This window comes from Corvus brachyrhynchos, unplaced genomic scaffold (genome assembly GCF_000691975.1).
Source record: "Corvus brachyrhynchos isolate BGI_N302 unplaced genomic scaffold, ASM69197v1 scaffold279, whole genome shotgun sequence".
Lineage (NCBI taxonomy): Eukaryota > Metazoa > Chordata > Aves > Passeriformes > Corvidae > Corvus > Corvus brachyrhynchos.
The window spans coordinates 8,341,235-8,365,142 of record NW_008246060.1 but is presented as its reverse complement, the minus strand read 5'-3'; the positions used below and the strand labels follow the sequence as shown (position 1 = coordinate 8,365,142).

General features: G+C 37.3%; 1 long non-coding RNA gene across 2 annotated transcripts in view; it reads left to right on the top strand.

Annotated features, from left to right (window-relative positions):
- Positions 1-23,908, top strand: part of LOC108449629 — a 64,738-nt gene that overhangs the window by 2,726 nt on the left and 38,104 nt on the right. For both annotated transcript variants that reach the window (XR_001865867.1, XR_001865866.1), the window contains exons 2-3: positions 9,056-9,310; positions 19,156-19,233. This is a non-coding gene — a long non-coding RNA (uncharacterized LOC108449629). The remainder of the gene's footprint in view (positions 1-9,055; positions 9,311-19,155; positions 19,234-23,908) is intronic.

Here is a 23,908-nt window from a genome sequence, read left to right as displayed (position 1 = left end):
CCACTTGACATGCATTACTTCTTCAGCAATGCCTTCTGATATTTATGAATGTAAAGCTTGAATCCAAGGTAGCATAATGTCAGATGAATACAAACCCAGAAAGTACAATGGGGCTTGGAGCAGGCCTTTGTATTGTGTTCTCCAATGCAAAAAATAACAGCGTGTAACTTTTAACTCTGTAACAATGACACTTCTAATGCTGCAGGACTGGAAGAAAAGAATGGTCTTCCAGCTTTACTCAGCAGCCTACTGAGTTCTTTCAGTGAGCCATGGAGATGAATAATGGTCAATAGAGTGTGTCAGAAAGAAGGTAAAAACCCCCCAGTTAGGTCTTAATTACTATTGGATTTAGGGTTAAGTGTGGTTAGAATTATTTTTCTGGCCCCTGCTTTGCTCTTCAGACATTTGACTGAGAATTCTTGTGAGTGTATTCTAATTTAAAAGGGGAGGTGGTTGTCCCTGGTACACTAACAGCCAACAACAGCAATGGGCTTACTTGTCCTGAGAGGGAGAAATTTGGCCTGTATCTGTCCTGCAAGTTTGTGAACTCTTGCTGGCTTCCAGCTTGCTTGTTTCTGAGAGTGCATCTATAGGATGGTCAGCATTCAGCCTTGGCCTGAGCTCTCCCAGAGACAGGGCAAGAAATGTGTCCCTACGGATTTGTTGAAGAAATATAGTAAACATGGCCTTGGTATTCTACTGCTGATTTTCACAGTTTCATCGTGTACGTGTAATCTGGTAAGCAAACAATCCTTTCCATTAAAATGAGCAATAATGGCACCTTTTCTCCCACATTCAGTTAAATATTGAACTTAACATTTTAAATATATTTATACTATTGTATGCGTTTCTCCATTACACATATGGACATCACTCGATAATGTGTATTCAAACTCCGAGGCATTTTCACCTATCATTAAAACTAGTTTATTCTAAGTTCACCTAATTTGGCCTTTGTGATGACATGAGGTCTTTAAACCAGAGATTATTAATTGTAAAAAGATGATATTTAAGTGTGTGTTTGTATAGAAAGAGCATGAAGTACAGAAGGTAAAAGAACTGGAAGCTGTTCAGATGCTTACATATGCTTTCTGTTTCCTCTCTACTGCATAAATGCTTCCAACTACCAAGAAAGTTAATGTTAGCTAAATGTAAATTAGAATGTCTTTGGGTCTCAGTAAAGTAGTGAAATTAGAATGAGAGATAGAAGAGTGAAGTAAAAGGAAAGTATATTTTGAGGCAATGGTATTGACAGAAAGAGACCTTAAATAAGCTTCCATTTAATCCTCTTCATTGTTAAGTTTGCATACAGATTTCTCTTGTAAAGGTGACCAAACTAAATATTTCCTAATATCTTCTTTTGTCATTGTTTCAGATTTCCACTGCAAATTCATTGTTGTTCAGATTTAATGCAAGCAGTGTGCTTTTTTTCTTCCTCTTTGTGGGAACTAACTAAAACTGCAGAGCCTTTTGACCCTGAAAGTGTTTTAGGTAAAGCCAGGTTAGTTTTCATGGCAGGTGAAGGAACCCATTACCTTTCTCATTGTCACTTCTATTTATGACCCTTTTTTAGGTAATTGCAGTGATGCTTGTTCTTTCATTACTTCCATAGTCCTACATACAATATGAAATTGCTATGTAATACTATAAGTCTATTGGGAAATAAGGTAAAGATTTGGAAAACAGTCATAGAAAGAGTCATACTGAAAAATACTGATGGCTAAGTATCCTGTTTGCAGCATTAAAAAAAAAATAAGACAGCACCTGGTCTGTAGAGAAAAGATCCTTTCCCTTTCCAGCTGGGTCAAACTTACTCCAAATTTTTGTCTATTGGTCTTCTGTGTGGTTATTACTGAGCAATAATAAATGCATATGGTTTTTGGTGGTGTTTTTTCCCCTTATACTTTGTCTTGACTCTCAGCAGATATATGAGAAGAAAAAAAATTAAAAGCAGCATATCTAGCTGTATCTTTCAATGATATTAATGAAACTGGTGAAGAAAAATTGCTTTGCAAATTAAATACATTTTTATTTGCTGCTTCAAAATGATCTATCTCAACCTGGGCCCAAATTATGACAGGAATTAGGCACTAAAATATTGTGATAGAATGTGATTTGAATTTGGGTTTGAAAGAATATTGGGAAAGAACATACAAAAATACAGAAATCTAGTTCCATGAAACTGCACTTGCAGTAGTGGATCAGTTCTGAGAGTTTTTCAGTTAAGCCTGTGTTTGTGTGCTGGATTTTTAGCCCCTGCCAAGACTTGCACATATGCTTAATACAGTAATAATAGTTGTTTTGACTGTTTATGCAGTGTACACACCTACAACATTTTACAGCTATTTGTATTCCAGTTATGCCAGCAACACCAAGAAAGCTCAGAAGGACTAAAGACTGAAATTCTAGCAGGCAATTGTTATTTATGTCATCCAGTGGAAGGGCCATTGTAATTTAATTATTGCTATAAACTAGGAGGAAGTCAAGTATTTCTTAGGTTTAAAGCAGAATTGAGAAACCAGAATCCTGATAGAGCAGCTGTGGGTTTTTTTTTCTTTTTTTCTAGCCAAACACCAGTTTTTGCTTAAGGAATAAATAATATTATTTGGGAAGAAAGTAGTCTACAAGCCACCTGCTTACCTTCCCCCTTGTATGGGAATCTCAGCATTAAATAACATAATGTAATTTCAGGGACAGCATAGAAAAAAATCTAGCACTATATCTGATTTATGAGGTCTGTATGTTTAAAGCTTGGCCGACTGACAAGAGAGTTAAGAACATAATGGTTAATAACTTTTTGTGAAGGATAAACATTAAAAATTAACAATAATTTATCTTCTTGCAAAAGAAGGGTTTATAACCTGGAATAATGTATTGCTGTTGAGAAAAGAGAAATTTAGGTTGAACATCACAAAAAGTTTCCTGACAGGAAGTTTTATTAGACAGTGGGACTGAATCTCAAGGGAAGACATAGGAACCCACTAGGTTCAGACACTTAAAACAGTCTGAGAAAAATTGGTAACTCTGTACAGCTATTGCACAAATGGTTATTAACCTGATATGCCTCTTTCATTTTCACCTTTCGTAATTCCATGGTTCATTAGCCAGCAACCTCTTTCCTCTGCCCTCTGGTACCTCCAGGACAACTTCCACACAATTTGTAAAAACACATTTCTTACAACACATGTGTAGCTTTTGTTCTGTGGCAGAACACTCACCAGCAACCCTTCTTATGAGGTCACTTGTCTACCCACATTTCTGCTGGTTTTGCTGTTTTCATTTTAAAAGGCTCTGGCAAAAGTGCAGTTACTTTCAGTCTGTGAACACTGGTTAGAAATATTTTTTTCTTCATCAAAATAGGAAAATTCAACCCTAATTAAAATAATCCTAAAATGAGCTGGGGCTTTTAGAAGAAGAATGTGTGTGTTCATTCTGCTTTCAGGCATTTTAAGACCTAAGCTGTTTAGCAGATGACTTTTTTCATGAGAATGGGAAACAAAAGACCTGTAACCTCTGTTGAAAAATTCACAAAAAGGACACAAGTTCTTAGAAAAGCTGTGTTTTAAGAAAAGTTCTTGAGACCCTTACTCAAAGATGAGTTGCCAGCCAGCAGAATTCATAAGCCCAAAGCCTGTTCAACTTTATGAGACTCTTGTTCATTTGTTTTATAAGCACAGTTAATTTTCAGCCTTGTCTGAGGTGTCAGGGCTGTCAGCTGTGAGAAGGAGGATTAGCAAGCAAGTCAGAAAAAACCTCCCTCGTGTGTCTCGTGTGTTGTCAGCGGCCTTTCAACAGAGCTCCCTTCCATACAGCTGCTGTGTGTGACATCATGGTGTGCTGCAAATCCCTGCAGACTTCTGCTGGGTGATTTGCTGGGAAATTTTTCAGTCCAGCCTGGTGTCAGCACTGCATTTTTAACTATTTTGTTGCTTTAAAGACTAGCAAATGTTTAGAAATACCAAATACTGATTTAGTAGATGAAAAAACCTATGATGAATGTAACATTTTCCCAAGCTGCTTTACCCTCCAAGATACTCCAACAGTATTTCAAGTGAACCAGAGTTACTGGTTAGTAGTAAACTATTGCTTCAATAGGACATGAAAGGAAACACGGAATTGAAAGCACACAGTTCTTCACTAGATGTGGGATTTTTTGTTCTCTTCTGGAATGGGTATGTTTGATAATACAAGGCTTGCTACCTACAAAGACATCAGCATAAGGATTAGTCACATTTTCTTTTAGTTGTCTATTTAATAATGCTTAAAGGTAACCCTGAGAATTGTCTGAGGACTGAGGCTAACTTTCTGGCTTTTTCCCTGTGCCTATGGAGATTGGTTGGCTCATTACATCTAAGTATTCCTTTGTTGATCAGTACCTGTGACAGCCAATAAATGGGAAGCCATAATGTCCATGTGGTAGAAAATCAATTAAAAAACAACAAGTTCAACAAATTCCTTCATCTTCCCTAATCAATATTGAGATTAAAGTGTCTGATAAAATCCTTTGGGTAGTTTGTTGTACCTGAAACTAAAGCAAAACATATACGAATAAATTTTACTTTCAGGGTTTTCTCACAGCTCTTTACTGCTACATAGCTAGGAGAAACAAGTCACTTACCAGAAATTAAACGTTATTGCTGTCAAACTAAATTACCCTTGATATATAATGAACATGGTAGCACTCTAACAGACCATCTCAGGAATTTGGATGCTTTGAGGATTGAATTATATATAAAGGTTTTTACTTTTTTTAGTTAAAAATTTAGTATAAGCTGTAATTCTTTTTTTTGTTCTAAAGAGAAATTGATAATTCTGATCGTGTGCTATATCTAATCACTATCCATATTAGAATGGTAAATAAAAATTGTGTAATGTATTTACTCTGTAATATGGACGTTGAGATGGGCAAACTATTATGTTGCTCAAATAAAAGGAGAACTGTTTTTTTCTCCCTGCACTTACTGTTAATTTGCACCACTGAAATAAGAGTCAATCTGCCTGAGGTTTTGAAACTGGAGGATAGTTTTAAGGTTTCTTTTAGATTTTGATTGTAATGTTGAAGCTGTAAGCTGCTGTAACGATGTAATGCAAACACCCCACCTTTGTGCTTTAACTCCAAGGGAGAGGTGTGAAAGTTGTCCCTGCAGGTAGTGAACGTGCAGAGGGGACACACTCTGTGTAAATACAAGAACAAAAAAGATCAGCTCACAAAACCTGGTGACAGATGACTATTGAGAAAAAGATGCAGATAGCGACTATATAGATATTCAAAATGCTTCATGGGGCTCCAGAAAGTCCTGCTGTTGGGGACTGGCATCTTCCTGCTCCTTCTTATCCCAAGAAACTCAGCACAGCTTTGTAGAAGGTTGTCAGCTCCTAGTTCCCGTAGATGTCTCTCCAAATAGTTTAGGTTGCTCTCCGGTTCGTTGGTAAATTTGAGAGTGGAAAGCTTTCAAATTCCCCTGCCAGAGAGTGTAAGTTATAAATTAATTTAGTGACTGGTGAAAGGTAAACCTTTACATTTAAACCTAACCCAAGATACAGTCACCTTTCCTATCCAAGAAATTAATTAGTCCTTGACCAAAAATACAGCTTTCATCGTGGCTGTGAGCCATATTTTAACCATGGCATCCACCTGGAAACATAGAAGTATGACTCTTCCCTGATGTCCTCCTCCCGCACTTTTCATGATTCCTGTTTTATGAGAAAGATAAGACAATCTAGACCTTTGGCCCCATGCTTTACAAAACACCTGAGACATTCATTAATGGTCCAGAAATTATTTGTGTGTCACGTCTTATTGGTTAAATCTCACTTACTTATTTATGGCTTCATGCTTCTTCCCAGTGCTTTAGACATTTATACTAACCAGTGAGGGAAAGCTTAGTGTAAGATTATTTGGACAAATCAGCTTTAAAGAGAAGTTATCCAGAGCTTGCTCTAGTAGTAGTCTGTCTACTCCCTACAAATCTTTTTCTTTTTTTGGTGTTATACCTTCAGCCAACTGGATTAATTTTTTAGAACTTATTTTAAATGAGTGTTTTCTCTCATTCATATGTGTTAAAGGACCTGCCAGTGTTGTCAATATTTTTCTGTTTTCCTCCTCCCTGTACGGAAGAGCACTTCTATTTTGTAAGCTGAGACTGGAGCATGATGGTTTAATGATAAACAGTTTAGCAGTGGCTCTGATACTGCTCGTGCTGAGCTGTCATTGGGAGATGAGACATTAAGCACCAGTTGCCCTCTGCAACTCACTGATTAGGGCCCAGAGACACACATTTAGAACTAACTTTACACCCTACTGCAGGTGCTTGTAAGCACTGTTCACAGCCATTAGTAATACAGGACACAAGGAAGAATGCTCCTATTTTGGACAGGACATGACTGGTTCATGTGTATCTGCTCCATTTGGAAAAACAGAGAGTCTGATGAGAGTCTCTAGGCTGCACACCATGGCATCATTAGGACAGAGACATGCCATATTTTTTTTCAGAATTTTTAAAGAATTTATTGAGAAATCTATTTCTTGTACTGCTTTTATCAAACATTATGCTCTTGCAGTAACACTTTTTGGGGCAATGAAGTTGTAAGTTATACAGAGGTGTGTGTCCACACTTTGAATAGTTCATACTTTGAATACCAGTAGAAGGTGTTTTTTAACTTTGTTTTTAATGAAAACATTTCAGAACTTTCAGTACCAGCTCTACCAAGGAGATTAATTAGCTCCAAAGTGTTAAGTCTCTTTTTTTGCCCATCTCTTTCATTTAAGAAAGCAAAATAACTTCTCCTAAAACCTGTGAATAGGAAAACTGTTTTCCTTCTTTCAGAGCATAAAAGCCTGGAGTGTTGCTGTTTCACTTTTTCAAGAAACATTTATTTCAGCATTTTGTTCCTAATCTTGATTGTTTACTCAAGTAGCTTCCTCTTTGATTGTGTTACTTTCCATGGTAAATATTTAAGTTATTCATGAATCTTTATCATTCTGAGCTGTTTCTCCAACACTTTTTTTGATTTAACTTACTCCTTGCAAATGATTTGGCCAATTGGTTTAAAGTTTCAATTGCGTGACATTGAATTTTAAATTAATTTAATTAAATTTTAGAAACTAATACTAATGTGATTTCAAATTATTTTGTGGCTCCATTTTTGAGAAAGGATTCCCTGTTCCAATATCTTTCAATGTTGCCTTGTTTAGTCACAATTGATGAAAAAAACCCCAGATGTGTTTGGTTGTATATATGAGCATTACCGTGTTGAGTGTGATTTTAAATTAGTTCAGTCTCTGTTACTGATTTTGGTGCTCCAGTAGGAAGAACAGCTGATTGTGTACTGTCTTCACAGCATTTTTGTAACCCAACAGAGGATTTGTTTTGAAATTTGTTATTGACATCAACATATGTGCAAAGCATTAGCCAGAGGGGTGGTTAGGATTTCCACTTAAACTGAAGTAGCAGTTTATGTCTCTGCCTTGTTTCCCTTGGACAGTGCTCAGCCTCATGTTGAGTGACTAAATAATAAATCTATTAAGCTTTCTCCTAAAGTAATTTCACTGTGTACTTATTTTATTTCTGACTGGTTTTTGACTTGCTTGCTAGTCATTGAGACTGGCTCTGTTTTCCATTCCATCTGTACCAGATATATTTACAAGGTCTCTTCCTAGAGTTTTAGGAAGGTATTAAGTCCTCTGTTAAAGTCTTAGTCATCTGAAGTCTCAGGTGATGAGCTTCGAGTCTGCACATAATACATATTATGTTCACATTTTTGTTCTCACTGTCATCTTTTTGAGTCTGATCACTGTTTTTGTGTAAATAATGTATGCTCATTTTTTACTGATGCAAGGAAGAAATATCAGTCGTTTACACTGGAAGCACACAGTATTTGAAAAGATGCAATTGAAAAACTTACCCTGTGTTTGGGGCATTGTGAAACAACCTCACTGGAAAAGCACAAGTCTTCTAAAGACCCAGGAGCAGGAGCCCTGTCCCTGTCATTTAAGTTACTTCCCAGGTTCCTGAGCTGGGCCTACTCCTACTCAGCTTGCTGAGTTTGTATCTGGTTCTGGCCACTAGCCCTTCACCTGTTCTGCAGTTTAGAGCAAGTCTTTAAATCCTCCCAATTGCTTTCTCAACCAACATACTCACCTTGGAAAATAGAAGACAGTTAATGCTCTCACTAGGAATTTAATGATTTCTTTCTGTTACATGGAGGGTGCAGAGAAACTGTAGAGCAGTGGAAAAACAAAGCTAGAGAGGATTAAAACAGTCTCCTCTTGCTGCCCATTAGTGTGGATTTGATTCTGTGGCGATTTTCCCTTTACAGTGTCAATGAGACATAAATTATCATGAGCTGTAAATAGAAAATCTGTTGCCTAATATCCGTAGAAAAGAGTCTGCAGGACGACGCTTTCTACCATTTAAAACAAAGCTGCCTCTTTCTTTTGTTTTCTTGGAAGGATCAATTTTGGTATATACAGGTTTTGCCCTCCTGAATCAAGTTATTGGAATGTTTGTTGGCAGTATTTGGGAATGTGTGCTTTAAACAGGTCAGCAGAATTAATCAGTAATCAATCTCTCAAGATGTTGCAAAACTTAGAATACATTCAAGAAAGTGATAATAAGTCATTTTAAAAAAGAACCTTTCTAAATAAAAGCTGCTCTTGTAGGTTTATGTGTGGGGATACTACATATCTGGATAAAAATCCTTTGTTATTATTGAAGGAGACTTTCAGGTGTTTGCCCAAATCTTGCGTTTTCATGCCCATGCTCTGACAGTGACAGTGTGAACTCCTTAACACACAGGCGCAGTTTGCACACTTCTGATCTAATAATTCCATGTGTAGCTTGGTTTAGTAGTTGTTTTGAATTAGAAAAGGAAAGGGAAAATGTTGCTCTTCAGGTTGGCATTAGTTTCATGCCTTGGCAGTTTCATAGGGACTTTGCAGGTAAAGAACAGAGGCACCATTTGGAAGTCCCAGTTTAGTGTCAGTGGTGGAATATCAGCTACCATGTGCTGAACCTTACTGCTTTCCTCTTTTTCTTCTGGTTCCTTTTTCTAGGAGATGAGGAAAGCAGGGGAGAGGAGGTGAAAGCAGGCTGAGAACTGTCATTCAGCACACTTGTACTAAAAAGCCTATTAAACAGTGCCTAGCAGCTGTATTGGTTCCTGCTACAGCTTCAGAGTGCCAACAGCCTCCTGCCTGATGCTGTGGAGTTCAGCCTTCAGAGGAGCCCAGTACACAGTGACAAGCTGGTGCATGTGCTCCCACCGCAGTGGGAGTGACAAGAGCCAGGCCACTGAGTGCTGGACAGAGGTGAGTGATGCTGTAGCTCTGCCTGGTTGGCTTTAATATAAGTTTTTCCAGAATTATGAACTCTGTTATTAGTGTTTTGCATTGCTAACAGATAAGAAAGAAAAAAAGTTCTGAACTTTTCAAGTCATGAATTTTATCTATGTTAGTGTGGCACTGAATAGTACTCTGCTTGCAGTCACAAACACTCAAGCTCTCATATATGTGTATAAAAAGCCTTTCAACAGAAACTTTAGCATACTGACATTCTCACCACATCTGAGACTATCCAAACAGAAATTCAGAAATGAAACCCCTGGGCTAAAACTGCATTAATACTGAATGGCGGCCATACAGGCAGTTGGCAGCTCAGATGAGTGAAAATTAGTCGAGTACTGCAAAATTTCCTTCTGTAATATCAACCAAAACAACCAATTATTACTGTAATCAATTTTCTAGAAAGTATGAGAGTACTGCAATGCCCTACAGCTCCATATTGGTCCTTCTGTTTCCATCCTCTTCTGCTTACACTGAATACTCTGGCTAGGTGACTCTTCCTTTGCTTAGAGTTTCCTCAGTTTATAGCAGGGCTGGTTTAGTGATTGGATTCCCATATGCTGTGGTTACTCAAACAGACAGCTCTTAAAATGGTCATAGTGATTGGATTCCCATATGCTGTGGTTACTCAGACAGCTCTTAAAATGGTCGTATTTCTTACTTTTAACTTGTAAACTGGATATTATATTCTGCATCAGTCATCCTAATTTCAATACTTTTCAATTTTGCAGGCCTTTTTCTTTGAATTTCTCTGGAGTTTTTAATATTAATTCTCTTCCTATTGAAGGGCCGTAATCACTTCTATCCCAGTAAAAATTTTGTGATGGAATATCCTACAGTTGCATTTTTCAGTTGTTTCATTTGTTAAGAATAGAATCTTCTCAAATGTGGTATTTTGTCTTTCCTCTGAATAAAAATAACAAGAATGCTTTATTCTTTTGAACCAGCATTGCAAAAAATCTGAGGTACTTGGAAGCATTTCAGAAAAGTGTAAATTTTGAGTTCATTAACAAGTGAAGTAGGACATTTCTGGTGCATAAAAATATGTTCCTAAGGAGACAGCTATGAATTTGTTTGTGAAATTCCCTCCACCTCTTCTCTGATCTTGTTGGATAAAATGTACTTTTTTGTTTGCAAGTTTGCTTGTGTTCTCTAGAATTTTAGAGAATATGAATAAAAATTAAGGAATAAATTAATATATATTTTCTTTAAAAACTTATATTAATTGTTTACATTAATATCTGTATTTGGCAATTTTTCAGTAGGACTGGCAAAATTTAATGCTTTATTGCTTTCTATTCAGAGAGCATCATATTCTAAGATAAATTTGAGTCCATTTTTTGCCTAACAGTGTTTTCTGTAATTTTTTGTTTTGCTGAAGTCTTGACTAATTCTCATGTCCATACTGTCCAACGACAGCTTTAAGTTGAGCTCATTAAATCTCAGAAGTCTTCTCAAAAAGTCAGTTGGTGACAGGGTGTTGATCAAATTTGTTAAATGTAGAAGTAAATTGAGTCAGTTTTGGATTGTGCAACCTTCATCTGAGCTTAGACAGCTTATTTTCATTGCATTTCACTTTGTAAGAGAAGATTTTCTCTCTGTTTCCTGCTTTGCAATAGATGTGGTTACCAAATGTTCAGGAAAGTATCTCAAGTAGTCAAAAGGTGAATGTGTCTCTCTCTCTATATATATACATATATATGTGTAAGAATATATTTTTTTCTTGTGCACAGCTGCACTTTTTTTTGATATAGCTTTTTTTTTTGGTCAATGTTTTCCCTGGCTTATAAGTGGAAGAGGGAAAAGAAACACTATATGCCATGGGAAATGGATATCACCTGCTTGTATTAGCAAATAGAAGGCAATTTTTATCACTGCGTTCTAAATAGCTCTTTTACTGCTTCTCAGTATTCTGTTCTGTCTAGTCCTGGGAACATGTGCCTTCATATGTAGTCACAGTCTTTGATAGTAGCATCTATTTCATTACCAAGAGTGCTCTAACATAATTTTTTTGTTACACAGAAAATCCAAATAACCTGCTGAATTGGTTTATGGTGCTAAATGATAGGTGGCGTGTGACCGTCACAGGCAAATTCTACAATCCTATAATTTGTGTAGATAAGAAGGCTTAGCACTCTTATTTTGACAAAATAGGCACAGGTAAGAATGAGCTTAATACTTCAGTGTGCTTGTATTTTTCTTTATCACATAAAATGTAGTAAAGGTTTCTATTTTTATTTCTGTGAATGAAATTTTTTATGAATTGTACCAGAGAAAAGATTACCACCTACCAAGTGACTGAAATCGCCTTGCTCTTCAGGTATAAAGTTTTCAGTGTTCACATTAAAAGCCAAGGCTTGAACTTTACACATCTCATGAAACTTAAGCAATGAAAAAGCCTGACAAATTGAGTAACTGAAAGTTAGGGAGAGCTGGATCCTTATCTGAGGAAGTCATCACCAATTCCAGTGTAGCAGTTCCTTTGAAACTCCACATCCCTTTTTAAAAATACACAGCTCTCTCCGAAGTTTGAGGTGCAGGATAGAAGTTTGGGGGAATTGTCTTCCATTCTTACCTCTGCTGTGATCTTAAAATATTGGAATTTTTTCTTGATTTCCCTGGGTGACTCTGGGACAATGCTCAGTAATGCTTATTTCACTTGTGCTATCCAAAAGAACCAGTGGGTCACCAGACATCTGTAGTCTCCAATCTGATTATGTCAGTCTATATATATTTAGGGTGCATGTGAAAGAAGGAGGCTTCTATGAAATTCTTAGAATTTTTGAAAAAACATAAAAAACCTGATGGTAGTTAGGTATACAATTTTTATATTAGCAGCATTTTCTTGTTAGGAGCACAGTGCAGGCAGTACAGTGCAAATTACACTCTCAGCTCTCTCTATCTGCAGAAAATATGTCTCTTGGTGCTCTCGTGTGCAGAACACTTCCAATCCAAACCTGCATAACATGAAAAAAACATATACTAGCGACCAGGATAAGGCTGCCAAAACTTGTGTTTTTCCAGGGCCTGGGCCTCCAAAAAGGATATGTGTTTTTAATTAGCTGTGTGATGACAAGATTAAGAAGGCAGGCACTTCTTTTTACTTACTATAGTCCCACAGCTGTTTTGGGCAAAAGTATAAAACTAAGGGTTTTTTGGGGAGGGAAAAAAAGGAGGGTAATAATTAGAATTGAATTCCCTTAGTTACAGCTAGATGGTACACCAGAATACTCAAGGTACATTATTTGTGGGAATAAATTGATATAGATCCATTAAGTTAATTGAAGTTAAGGTAGTTTAAACTTGCTGAGAATGTAACTCCTATGGTGAAAAACATGAGGGAAGGCCAACACGATTTTGTGTGATTCATTTCACTGGGGAAGGAATAATACCTCAGGGCCTGCCTTTGATACGTGATGGGGCAAATTTGTGGCTATTTCCATGCCTATAAAATGCTCTAAGTTCCATTTAGGAGTGGACTAACATTATAAAATAGTCCTTTTACTGACTTCAGAGAAATCACCTTATTTTGCAACAGTTATATGTGATAGGTAAAGAACTTGGGGTCACTGAATGAAAAGCGATATGGAGAGGCAGATGATTTCACTTTAATGTAAATGTTGATGCCATATCAGTTGCTTGTTCTAACATGTCAGACTTTAGATACTTAATATCCTCTGTCATTAAACTATATGACAGGTCTAGCTCTATTTCTCCCAGATAACTTTGGGCGGGTCTTTGAAATACCCATTCAAATATCTGATTATTTTCTGACTACCCTGAAGTTCCGTTTCTACATCCTAGTGCTCTGCATGTACCCTTTTTCCTTTCTCCATGCTGGGAAACTGTTGTAAGTTATTTTCTTTGGCTGGGTCAGGAAGTATTTTTCCATTTGGCTACTCTTTATTCCTGCTTTTCATTTGCAGAGTAATTTCATAGTTAGACACTAGGCAGCTGGTCTTCTAATGTGTGGACTGGCTTAGCAAATAATTTTATTATGTCTACAGTGCACCAGGTTGCATTATAAAGTTTCAGACAAGGCTATCTCCTTCCTTTCTCATTCATAGCTTTTAGCTATGCCTATGCAATTAAATGGGGTAGCTGACTCTCTGCACATCTTGATAGAAACAAAGAGGAATAGCCTCTTTGGGTTCTAAGGGTGTTGTTTCAAGTTTAGTTTAAGCCAATCTAATTGCAGGCAGCTCCTGTTGACCCTCATTGTCCCAGCTTCTCTTCCTCCCCAGCAATATTTTCAGCTGAATCAGGTTCTTGGCATGGTTATGTGTGTGTGCCAGTGACAGCAAATGGGAAGAGTAGGACTGAACAGGAGGGAGGAGGAAATGACTGGCATAGTCATAACCCAGTTACGCCAAGCCGGGGCCAGAATGGTGCCCTCAGCAGTGGACACTCGCCAGGGGGATCAGTGGAATTTCTTGTCATTTGTGCAGGTGACCTTCAGAAGCACTTTCATCTCCCATCTTCTGGTAGCTCACTATACATTAATGGCAGTGTTTGTTCTACTTGTTCAGATAGGGAATCTTGTAAGATTCTGTAAGATTTGAAAGGTCTGCTAAGGTAAAGGACACGAGTAGAGGTCTTTATGATTTCCATGTTTATGTTGAAGTTGGATTAAAGTGTTTAGTTTGAGATACAGCAGGTAATTTTTACCAAGTAGTGTAGCAAATGTATTTGTGATACTACTTTTATTTTTGCAAATAGTATATATTTAGGCCACTAGGATACAAAGATGAGACGAAATAGTCATTATTATATTTCAGGGCAAACTTTGCCTTGAAAGGCTAGCTCCAGTATCTACTTATCTCAGTGGCAGAGCTATTTCAACAAGATAGTCATTTAGATTGAACAAATAAGCTTTAATGCTGTTAACCAGATCTCAAACTCTGAGACATGCAGATACATCCGTCACACATAAAGAAGCCAATTCCAATCTCCTCAGCTTCAAAAAAAACATTTTAGGCGTATGTTCAGAGAAATCCTGCTCCTAGTCTTAGAGCCAATAGGAAACACTTGTCAATGATATTTTGATTTATTTTCCACTTTATGAATGCCTCCTGATGACCCACTCGAAAGGATCCTTGCTAAATATTTTTGGGCAATGGTGGAGACTAAACTGGAACCTGGATGTTCTTTCTACCTTTGTCTTCAGTGTGACTCCCATAACTGCATATATTTTTGAGCTATTAGCATAGGATTTGGGCAATAAGTATACAACTACTTTTAGAAGAACGACCATTTCTGGCATATGTAATCTCAGCAAATTAAAATTTCAACTAATAAGAACCAGGAAACAATTATAATAGCACTCTGTTTGCAAAGCTGAGACTCTCCATATCTAAGCGAAAAAATGTGACTTTGTGAGGCTGATAATAGTGGGAAAGTTTGGCTATAGTCTTAAGTCAGGAGATTTTGAGAAGCTGTTGCCATTAAGAAAAATATTCCTTTTCTGTTCTTTGCATGAAAGAGATGTAAGCAATAAGTATCTATAAAAGTGGATCTTTCTGTAGGTCTTTGCCAAGGTGGTTCACTTGCATTGCTGATGTACCTGTTCACTGGAGATCTGTGGATACCCTTTCTGCAACACCATTAGCAAAACATGCTTAACCCAATTAATTTAATCTATTTCCATCTGGAAAGTAAGTAGATAGTGTGTGCAGGGAATGAACTTCTATCAAGGCATAATTGAGAAATGCGTTAATTGTTCTTGCCTAGTCATTTCCTCTGTCTATAATTCTATCACAGATTTGAAGACTGGTTTTGCCTTTTCTGCTGATAGAGACAGAAGTTGTCCCTGTGGGTTTGAGAAGTGCTTTAGGATGCACAGTTGATGCATGTATGTTGGAGCATGTTGTGTTTGTCAGGACCTGTTTCACAGTCCTATTTGTCTGGTTGTACTTTGGAGAAGACCAGGTGCCCAGGCCGAGGTTACACAGCCAGCTCTGTTCGGTGTAGCTCTGTAGTATTGTTGCAAGAGACAGTCCCACACTCCCTCTCTGTCACTGCCAGCTGCTCACCCCCTTCCTCCTGTGTTCCCTGTAAGTGTCTGGGTGATTATGGCCTGAATGTAGAACGAGGGACTTCACCCAGCCTGAGAACCAATCCTTCTTACTCGGCCAGTTTTTGCTTGGATCAGGCTCCTGATCCAGCCACATTACAGTGGTGTGGTCATTAGTTTCAGCCCAAGGTAAGAGTAAAGAACTGGGAACAGATGGTAAGGCCACATTCTGCATGGCAGCTTATAATGGTGTTTGATTAAGATAACTTTATAATCAACTTCCTAATTATTACTTTTATGCTTTGCTTAAATACTAACCATGTTGAGTACTCTGTCATTTTGCTTCTATCTCACAAAAGCCTTTTATTATCACTGTGTTAATATGCATTTAATTAAAAGTAACAACAATGCAAGTGATTGTTATGAAAGTTCCCAATGAGAGTGGATATGCAATCTGTTTCACTGGAGTCATACATTTCCTTCTCTTTTCTCTACATGCTCTTTTCTTGCACTAGTACGATTTGATTGCTTCTGGTGCTTAAATCCACATATTCAGATGGGTCTATTGCTTTCCCCAACCCCCCCCCCCTTTTTTTTTATTCCATTGACATTGTTTATGTGTTTATTCAGTGGTTATATCTGAAGTTACTGAATTTTTCCTTTAGGAGTTCCAGTGCTCCATTGTGAATCCCAGAAAGGAAGCAGGGATGGGCTGCTGCTTCTCTTCGGAACATGCTGCTGGTTTTTAATACATTTTTCCCTGAGTGTCTTCCCTGTGATTCCATACAGAACTCTCCAGCATTCAGCTGAAAAACAACTTCATATTTCCTTGCATTTCTCTGCCAGTGCTGCCCTGGACTCTGACTAATGCTAACCAGTGTAATTTTCTGTGACTTTCCTCCTAAGCTTTCCATTTCCACTCAGGCCACAGAATGGTGTTCTCCAATCCACAGCAATTATGAGCATGATATATGAGACAGCTGGAAGAGGGTATTGAGGATAAAAAAATGAGATGGTAAACAACAATCACTGCTAAGCCAAATGCATAGCAGGTCTCAACTTAGGCTCTCTTCAAAACTGCCACTAAAATCATTGAGGATTCTGCTTCCATGTCCAATGCTTTGATCTTTATTCTTTATTTATTAAGTCTCTGTTTGAACTTGGCTCACTCTGCTAAGATGTTTGAAACACATAGTGCTGAGTTGTCTTTGCTCTTTTGCACGTGACAACCAAGGCCAGCCTGGGTTTTTTCCCAACAGATGGAAACAAAGTCCACGTTTATATAAAGATGTGTGGAGAACCATGTGAAGATTCTTGTGTGAACACATCCTAAAATAACATCCACATTTGATAACTGGGGATATAAGATAGAATGGGTAGTGGATTTCTGCCCAGGCCCCAGGAAAACATGGTTTTGCACTTCTGAAAGAAGTGGGGTCAAGAGTCTTGGTAGCTGGAAATCTCATGATACTGTGTTTGCTGGATGCCAAAATTATTTGTGAGCATCTCCTGCAGTTCCCCTTCAGTTCCAGCTGCTTTTAGCAAGGGATGCACAGATTCCAGAGGATTAATTACCAGCCTCAAATTGGCAGTACTCCTTCTTGCTTCCATTTGTGCTGAATTTCACAATTTTGATTATCTATTTAATAGAAATATGTAAGAGAGGTTTCTCAATTTCTTTTGTTGGTCTCTCACCTTTGGTATTGCTGTTACCTTTTCATGAGGAGTCCTCAGGTGGAACGCAAAACAACAGAGGTAGATAGGCACATTTTCTGAAGGGATTGTGCATATATTTTATGTACCAAGCAGATGTGGTATAGAATGTGCTGATTTTATAGAAATACTGGAATTATAAGGTATACACATTGAAAGAATAGTAGCAAATCATGGAGAAAACAAGTGATGCAAAGGCCGTTGTTTATTGAAAAAAATATAATTTGCATTATTATTTGGATATTTCTGTTGCTGTGGGAAATACAAAAAAGAAATTTGGGAAAAGTATATTAAACAGTAAAGTGGGTGGTTTTCTTTTTTTTTATTATTTCTCATGCAAGTATTTACATTTTGATCTTATTTTTGGTTTCTTTTGCTATTTTTATTGTGTTAAAATGGATAGGGTTGCAGGCATTTGTTACTAATCCCTTAATTAAGCAACCTTGTACTCAATTTAGCTGCATATCTTCTTGATCCAGGAGTACAAATATGCCCCTGAAAAATAAGTTCTCTATATTTTTGGCTGTTGAAGTAAGTGCATGATTTTCAGAATTGTTAGGTATGCTCTGTTATTATCCTAAAAATACCTTAGAAGAAAAACGTACGATAAAAAGATACAAACTCCTTATTGTTAAGAAATAAATCTTTGAAACAACCCAAATCCTAAAATATTTTTTAGAGTAATTTGTGGAAAGACTTGAAGCTGGTTGAAATATTCCAAATAAATGAGAGTGGTGTCACAAAATTAGAAAAAACCCCACATCTGTTTTGCAGTACATTTTGGGGTTTTGATTTTGCCATTTAAATTTCAAAAATAAATGGTATCTAGTATCAATGGCATTATTTTGCATAATGAATATGTACTTGAGGAAATTTATCTTTTTGTATTTCTATTCCCAGTTCCATTTAAAATAAGTAAGTTTAAAAAACTTCAGTCTTCTTAGATTTTCATGAAAATACAAGTTCTATTTCTTCAATGTTTTTAATTTGAATTTCATTACCCACCCTATGTCTGCAAGAAATATCTGCTACAGCAGTGCCTGCCAGTTTGGATTACCTTCTAAACTCTGCTGCAACAGGATCAAGTTTTTGGGAAACATTTAGGGAAATAATGAGTGGTTTCCATGGGCTCAAACTGTGACTCACTGGGATCATCACCTTAAATAGCTGCTTTTTAAATGTCTTAGTGACATCGGTCACCTTCATGATTCAAAGGAGGTTTGAGGATGCTTGTAGTGAGGTCAAGTGATATAGGGCACCAAAAATATTGGTACTTTAAGCTCTTCAACCCCTCCCCCTGTGTGCACACACACAAGTGAGCATTTCACCTCTAATACTGTAAATGTGTCTCCAGTCTCAGTGGAGGAAGATGTTACTTGAGAGCTGGTGATGGAGTGAACACAAATGAGCTGTTGAATGAGGCTCTGGAGTTGGAGGGTGCCTATTCCCAGTTTTCCAGGAGGCTATTGATTTTGATTGCCTGCAGAAACAGGAAGATTGCACAACATTTAATCATCTTCTGAAAGTTGTTTTGCAAATGTTAAACCTGGGAACCAAAATTCTGCTGCCTCATTCGTCATGTAAAGAATTAAGTGTTAGTGAGCTGCAAAAAACATCTCCTACTGCTCAGAGACAGTATCAGAGTGTAGCAGCAATAAAATAGAATTCTGTGTTTAATAGTTTTGGAGAAACAAAGGGCCTACTGTTTTACAGTCCTAGTTTAGACCTACGTTTCATTCCACTTCTTAGCACTCTGCAAGTTAGAATAATGTTGTCAGTTCCACTGAAGCCGAAGGTAGCTTTTGTGGGTTTTACACAGAATAAATAGGGCACAGAAAGTCAGCATATGCAACTTTCTGCTCTTCATTTTATTCCATGAAGAAATTAGAGTTTCTGCAAAGCAATAACAAAATAAAATGAATGTTACAGCACCTTATTCAGTTACCTCAGGTTTTCTTCTGGGAAGAAAAAAAAAGAGCATACTTTTATGCCGAATATTAATTAGTTAACCCTTACTTTTTCTTGAATCATGTCCACTAATGTCTGCTTTAGACTTTGTTTTCTGATTTTTTAAATTTATTTCCAGGCTGAAAAGGTTATCCTGTTGCATTGTAAACAACCACTGAACCTTCTGAAGAGATTTCTCATCTGGGCTGTTTTGCTGGTGAGTTGCTTGAAGCCTGATGCTATAAAGATAATAGAATTAGCAGACCTAGCAGGCCTCATTATTTTTAATTACTATTGCTGCTGCTCACACACTACATGTAATTCAGTAAAGCTGGAGTGGAGTGAGGGGGGGACCCAACAACTCTGCATTTCAAAATTGGCCATCATAGAAGCAGCAGTTGTCAAATCTTCCTATGAATTATGTGTTTTTCAGATGTATCATTCTAATAATATTTTGAATAAATCTCAGAAATTCAATAAAGCAAAGGAGAAAAGGGAATGTGGGCCTTAAATAGGTCAAAATCTAAGTACCTTCAGCTCGCTTTTTGGTTCATTTATCAAAGCAAATCAATTGTTATTATTAGCCTATTATCATCATCCTTCCAGTGAGCTGGCTTCATTTTAATCAATATTTGTAATTAAATTACATCAAATGCAGTTTTAAATTGTAGCGACCTAGCTCCATGTAGGCTAAATTTATATGCACATCTTTATCCATTATTCTCATTCTCTATTAATAAGGTATTTCTTTACAAATAAGTAATAAGCAGCTGTGTTGAAACAGTTATACATCAGAGTTGATAGTGGACCACCTGCTATGTTGAAATGCTGTTTGTCTTTTATTTGTATGGACTATATGCTTTAAATAGCTCTGCAATTGCCATTGAATTTTCCAGTCACAACGCAGAGAGACTGAGGACCAGTGCTCTGGGCCATGGTTTTCACTGGCTCCTTTTGGCTTGTAAACAAAGTATTCATGGACATGGATACAAATAGTATAAATACCATTCCTTGGTAGTTTCTTTTCAGCCTGTAAGTATCTGCTTTGCCCCTCCAGGGTTTGTCTAGACAGTTACCCAGCTGTGTGCGTCTCAGTGTTCCGATTTCCCCCAATTTGGTATTGCTCCTTTGTGAATGCAGTGCTAAAAGCAAAAGTAGAGTTAGTCTTGCTTTTGTGTCTTGCAGTGTCCAGAGCAGGAATTTTACAGCTTTTGAGAGAGCAACAAAAGTGCACTTAATTTGTTGGGGTATGTTTTTTATTGTGGAAGGCTCTGCAGATTGTCCTCTTCTTCCCTCCCATTAATACAAATACAGTAACTGCACTATGGTTGAGAATAACTGTTTTGCTTCCCTGCGGGGATTTAGTCACTAGTTAATCACGCAGTAGCAGTTTCCATAAGATGTACTTTCCAGGATGATAATGTGGTTCTAGTTCAAACATTCTTATCTTGGAAGTATTCAATATCTGTGTGTCCATGCTAGTTTATGGCAGCAAGGGAAGTCTTACCTTCATTATGATTTCATAAACACATGTGTATGTGGGTAGGTGTTAGCACACATATTTATGCATGTGAGTGTTTGTATATATAAATCAGAAGTCTTTCTTTGGTGGCCAATGAAGAGATTAGTGGGAGAAGTCTAATCCTGTTGCCTGTGTATGGAAGTCAATCATAACAGTGAGGTCAGCAAGGGCACACTCTGCACTACATCTTTCCAAATAATTCTGTTGTAGTTTAATTGATGTGACTCTAGGGCCATCTTTTGTATTTAAATATAATTCTAATCCTTAACTCTCTTATGTATTGTAGCTGGTCATCCAAACATTCCTCTTAGCAATAAATGTATAAACTCAGAACAATCTAAATTTCCTTGTCTCTGCTCTCCTGCTGACACTTGTGCATGCCATTTCTTAAATATGCAGTTTCTGCATTTTTCACTGACAGGTTATTTTGTCAGTTTTGAGTTTCGTATTTCCTTGAGTGTATATTCTGAAGGCAGATGCAGTTTTCAGTAATACTCTATCATAAAGGAGCTTAAAAATGTGAAACCAAAGTGATCATTACCTTAATGGGAACTGAAGTGCAAGTAACTATATTACAATGTTACTATGCTTACCTCTATGCCAGTCATACGTGTTGTCAGTATGCATGTGGGGAGTGCAAAGAAGAAAGTAGTTTTAGAACTGTAACATGCAGAATCTCTGAATGTTTCAAGGCACATTCTATTCTTTCTTCACAAAGTTTCCCCATTCTCTTTCTTCTTAGGAGAATGTACAGTCCAACATACCCACAGCCTAAATTAGGCAGGTCTCAAGAAGGAAAATGTATGGAAAGATATTTGATGGCGCTTGTTTCTGTGCCTCCCACCACCTCCTTTTTTGGAATATTTTAAAGGATTTATACAGTTCTTAAGAATGCTTTTCTACATTGTATGAAACATTCCTTGCCATAATAACTTCTCCAGCAGCCACAGTCACTCTGCTGTTACAGGTGTTCGTTAAGGATTGAGTCCTGCGATGATTAGAATTTTAGGGTTGTATGTATTTTAGAGCATTTTCTTCATCCATAGACATGAAATATGGCACTTTCTCATGTGATTGTACTCTGTAATTTAGAAAATTACAGTTACTTGTGTGTGAATTCATCTTAACACTCAATACTCTAAAACCAGAATAATCAAGAGTGCTTAGTGAAACACTTTCCCTGTGAAAGTTGATTCATGATTTTGTCTAAGCTGTTTAAACACCTATTTTGCATATTCCCAACATATTCCTTATACTGCCCTGTATATTTTAACTGAGCTGTTGCTGATTTATTGTATACACACCAAAACTGATCAAAAGACATCAAAATCCTTCCAAAATATTGGGGGCCAGGGGACTCTTTGAGGATGGAGAGAGTTTATTCCAAATGCTTAAAGATATAATGAATGCTGGCGTGCTCAAGCCTTTTAATTCTGATTTCAATAGTTACATACACGTGGACTCCTTCTGTCTCATTTCTCCCTTTACTCTGCTGATGGGATATGAGGTGACTTTTGTGATAGAGGAAACCTATGAGGCTTCTGATAAGTGTGAAACCAGGGTCTTCTCTGTAGCGATAGCCTAGGAGAGTAGCACTTCACTTGTAGGTCAAAAAACGTGTATTGCTACTGGAAGTTGGTAGTGTTTTCTACAATAGCTGATCCCTCTGACTTTTGGCTCTCCATCATGGCATTCCCTAGTACATATTGTCCAGGTAACTGAATCAAAAGGAGTCAATACGAAAACCAGTATTTGCTCACTGATATTTCTTTTTGTGAGAGGTTGTTTTTTATTTTAGCTGTGCAAGATAGATATTTGATTTAAAAAAAAATCCTTTTTAATATGTGGATCTTAAAGCACATTCAGAAGAAGAGTTAGTATAACTTTTCCTGACTGATGTAGTTACAAAGAGGTCATGACACTGACCAGCTGTGGCAATGAAGACAGCAATATAAGCACCTTTGGAGTATAGGTTTGGCATAGGACAATAGACATTTGGTGAATCAATCTTTGTCCAGTTAACCATGTGCTAAAACTGGTGGCCTGTTGATGTACTTGTCACAGTATTCAAGACTAAACATGTCATTAGCTGTCTTGCACTTCAAAGTGCAGGGACATGCTCCTGTGAGCACAACTGAAATCTGTATTTGTAAGGAAGGCTGGTGATATGGAATATGGACTGGAGTTCATTTAGGAGGTGAAGGGAGGAGTAGGGAGAGTAATTAAAATTTTAGTACTTCATCTGATGCCTCCTTCTGGGAAAATAGCCACAACAGCATTCCCATTCATGTCATGGCTGAATAAAATCATAGCAAAGTGAAGTTTTATAAAATTTAATTCTGTATTGTAAACAGAAAAAATTACTGGAAAAAGAGTAGAGACAAAAATGTACCTTAATCAGAGAAAGGATGTTCAGTGCATGACTATTTTCTCATACCTTTGCTTCTGCATTTTTTTCCTTCCCAGCCTTCAGATGCTGAGGTGATTCTAAGTGCATCTTTATTTCAGAAGAAATTTAAGTACAGATTTGCATGTTCATTTGTGGCTCGGGTTAATTAGAGGTCAATATTTTCGGAGGGATTAAGGGGTATGTGCAGTTTCTGTGGGATGAACCTCAAAAAGATATCAGTGATTTATCTATCCATATGCATGTGTGTGTGCATATAAGGTATGGTACTTAAACATCTATTACAGAAAACAGTGCCCTGGGGACTTGGGTAATAGATCATTTTAATGTATGAATAGGTTACATCCCTAACTACTAGTTGGGAAGGGTTACTTCTTATGGGAAGGGGGCTAAAGTAAATGGCCAAGAAAATTTATAGTGTTGCAATTCAACAAAAATATTGATTAGAAGATGAGGAACTCCATTTTTATAAACTTAATCAACAGTGATTGTTTGATTTCAGCTAGTAGTCTGTCAGGGAGAAATAAGAGCTTTGAACCTGGAGTGGTGCAGGGGGGAAAAGGAGCTGGCAATATTCAAAGGGAAAAAAAAAATGTACCAAAAAACCTAAATCCAGAAAGCACGAATGTAACTTTCCAGAAGATTCAAAGGCTAAATATTTAAAAGGAGATAGAAACTGCCTAGGTTTTGTTTTGTTTGCACTGCCATATAGTTGCCTGACTGGAAATTATATTTCAACGAGCAACTGCTCTATTTATTGGCTTATATTTTATTTTGCTAATATTCTGCTAGTGTCCTGTATTTCCATAGTAATCATGTAATAATCCATTCCACAAAACTGTAGGTTGCCAAGATCCATTTAAAGCCGCGAGTGCTGTGGCCAAAGGTCAGTGCTGGGGGAGTTCTGCTCCTCAGTGTGCAGGTGCCACTTGCGTCACAGCCATTAAGCATGAACCCAAAATC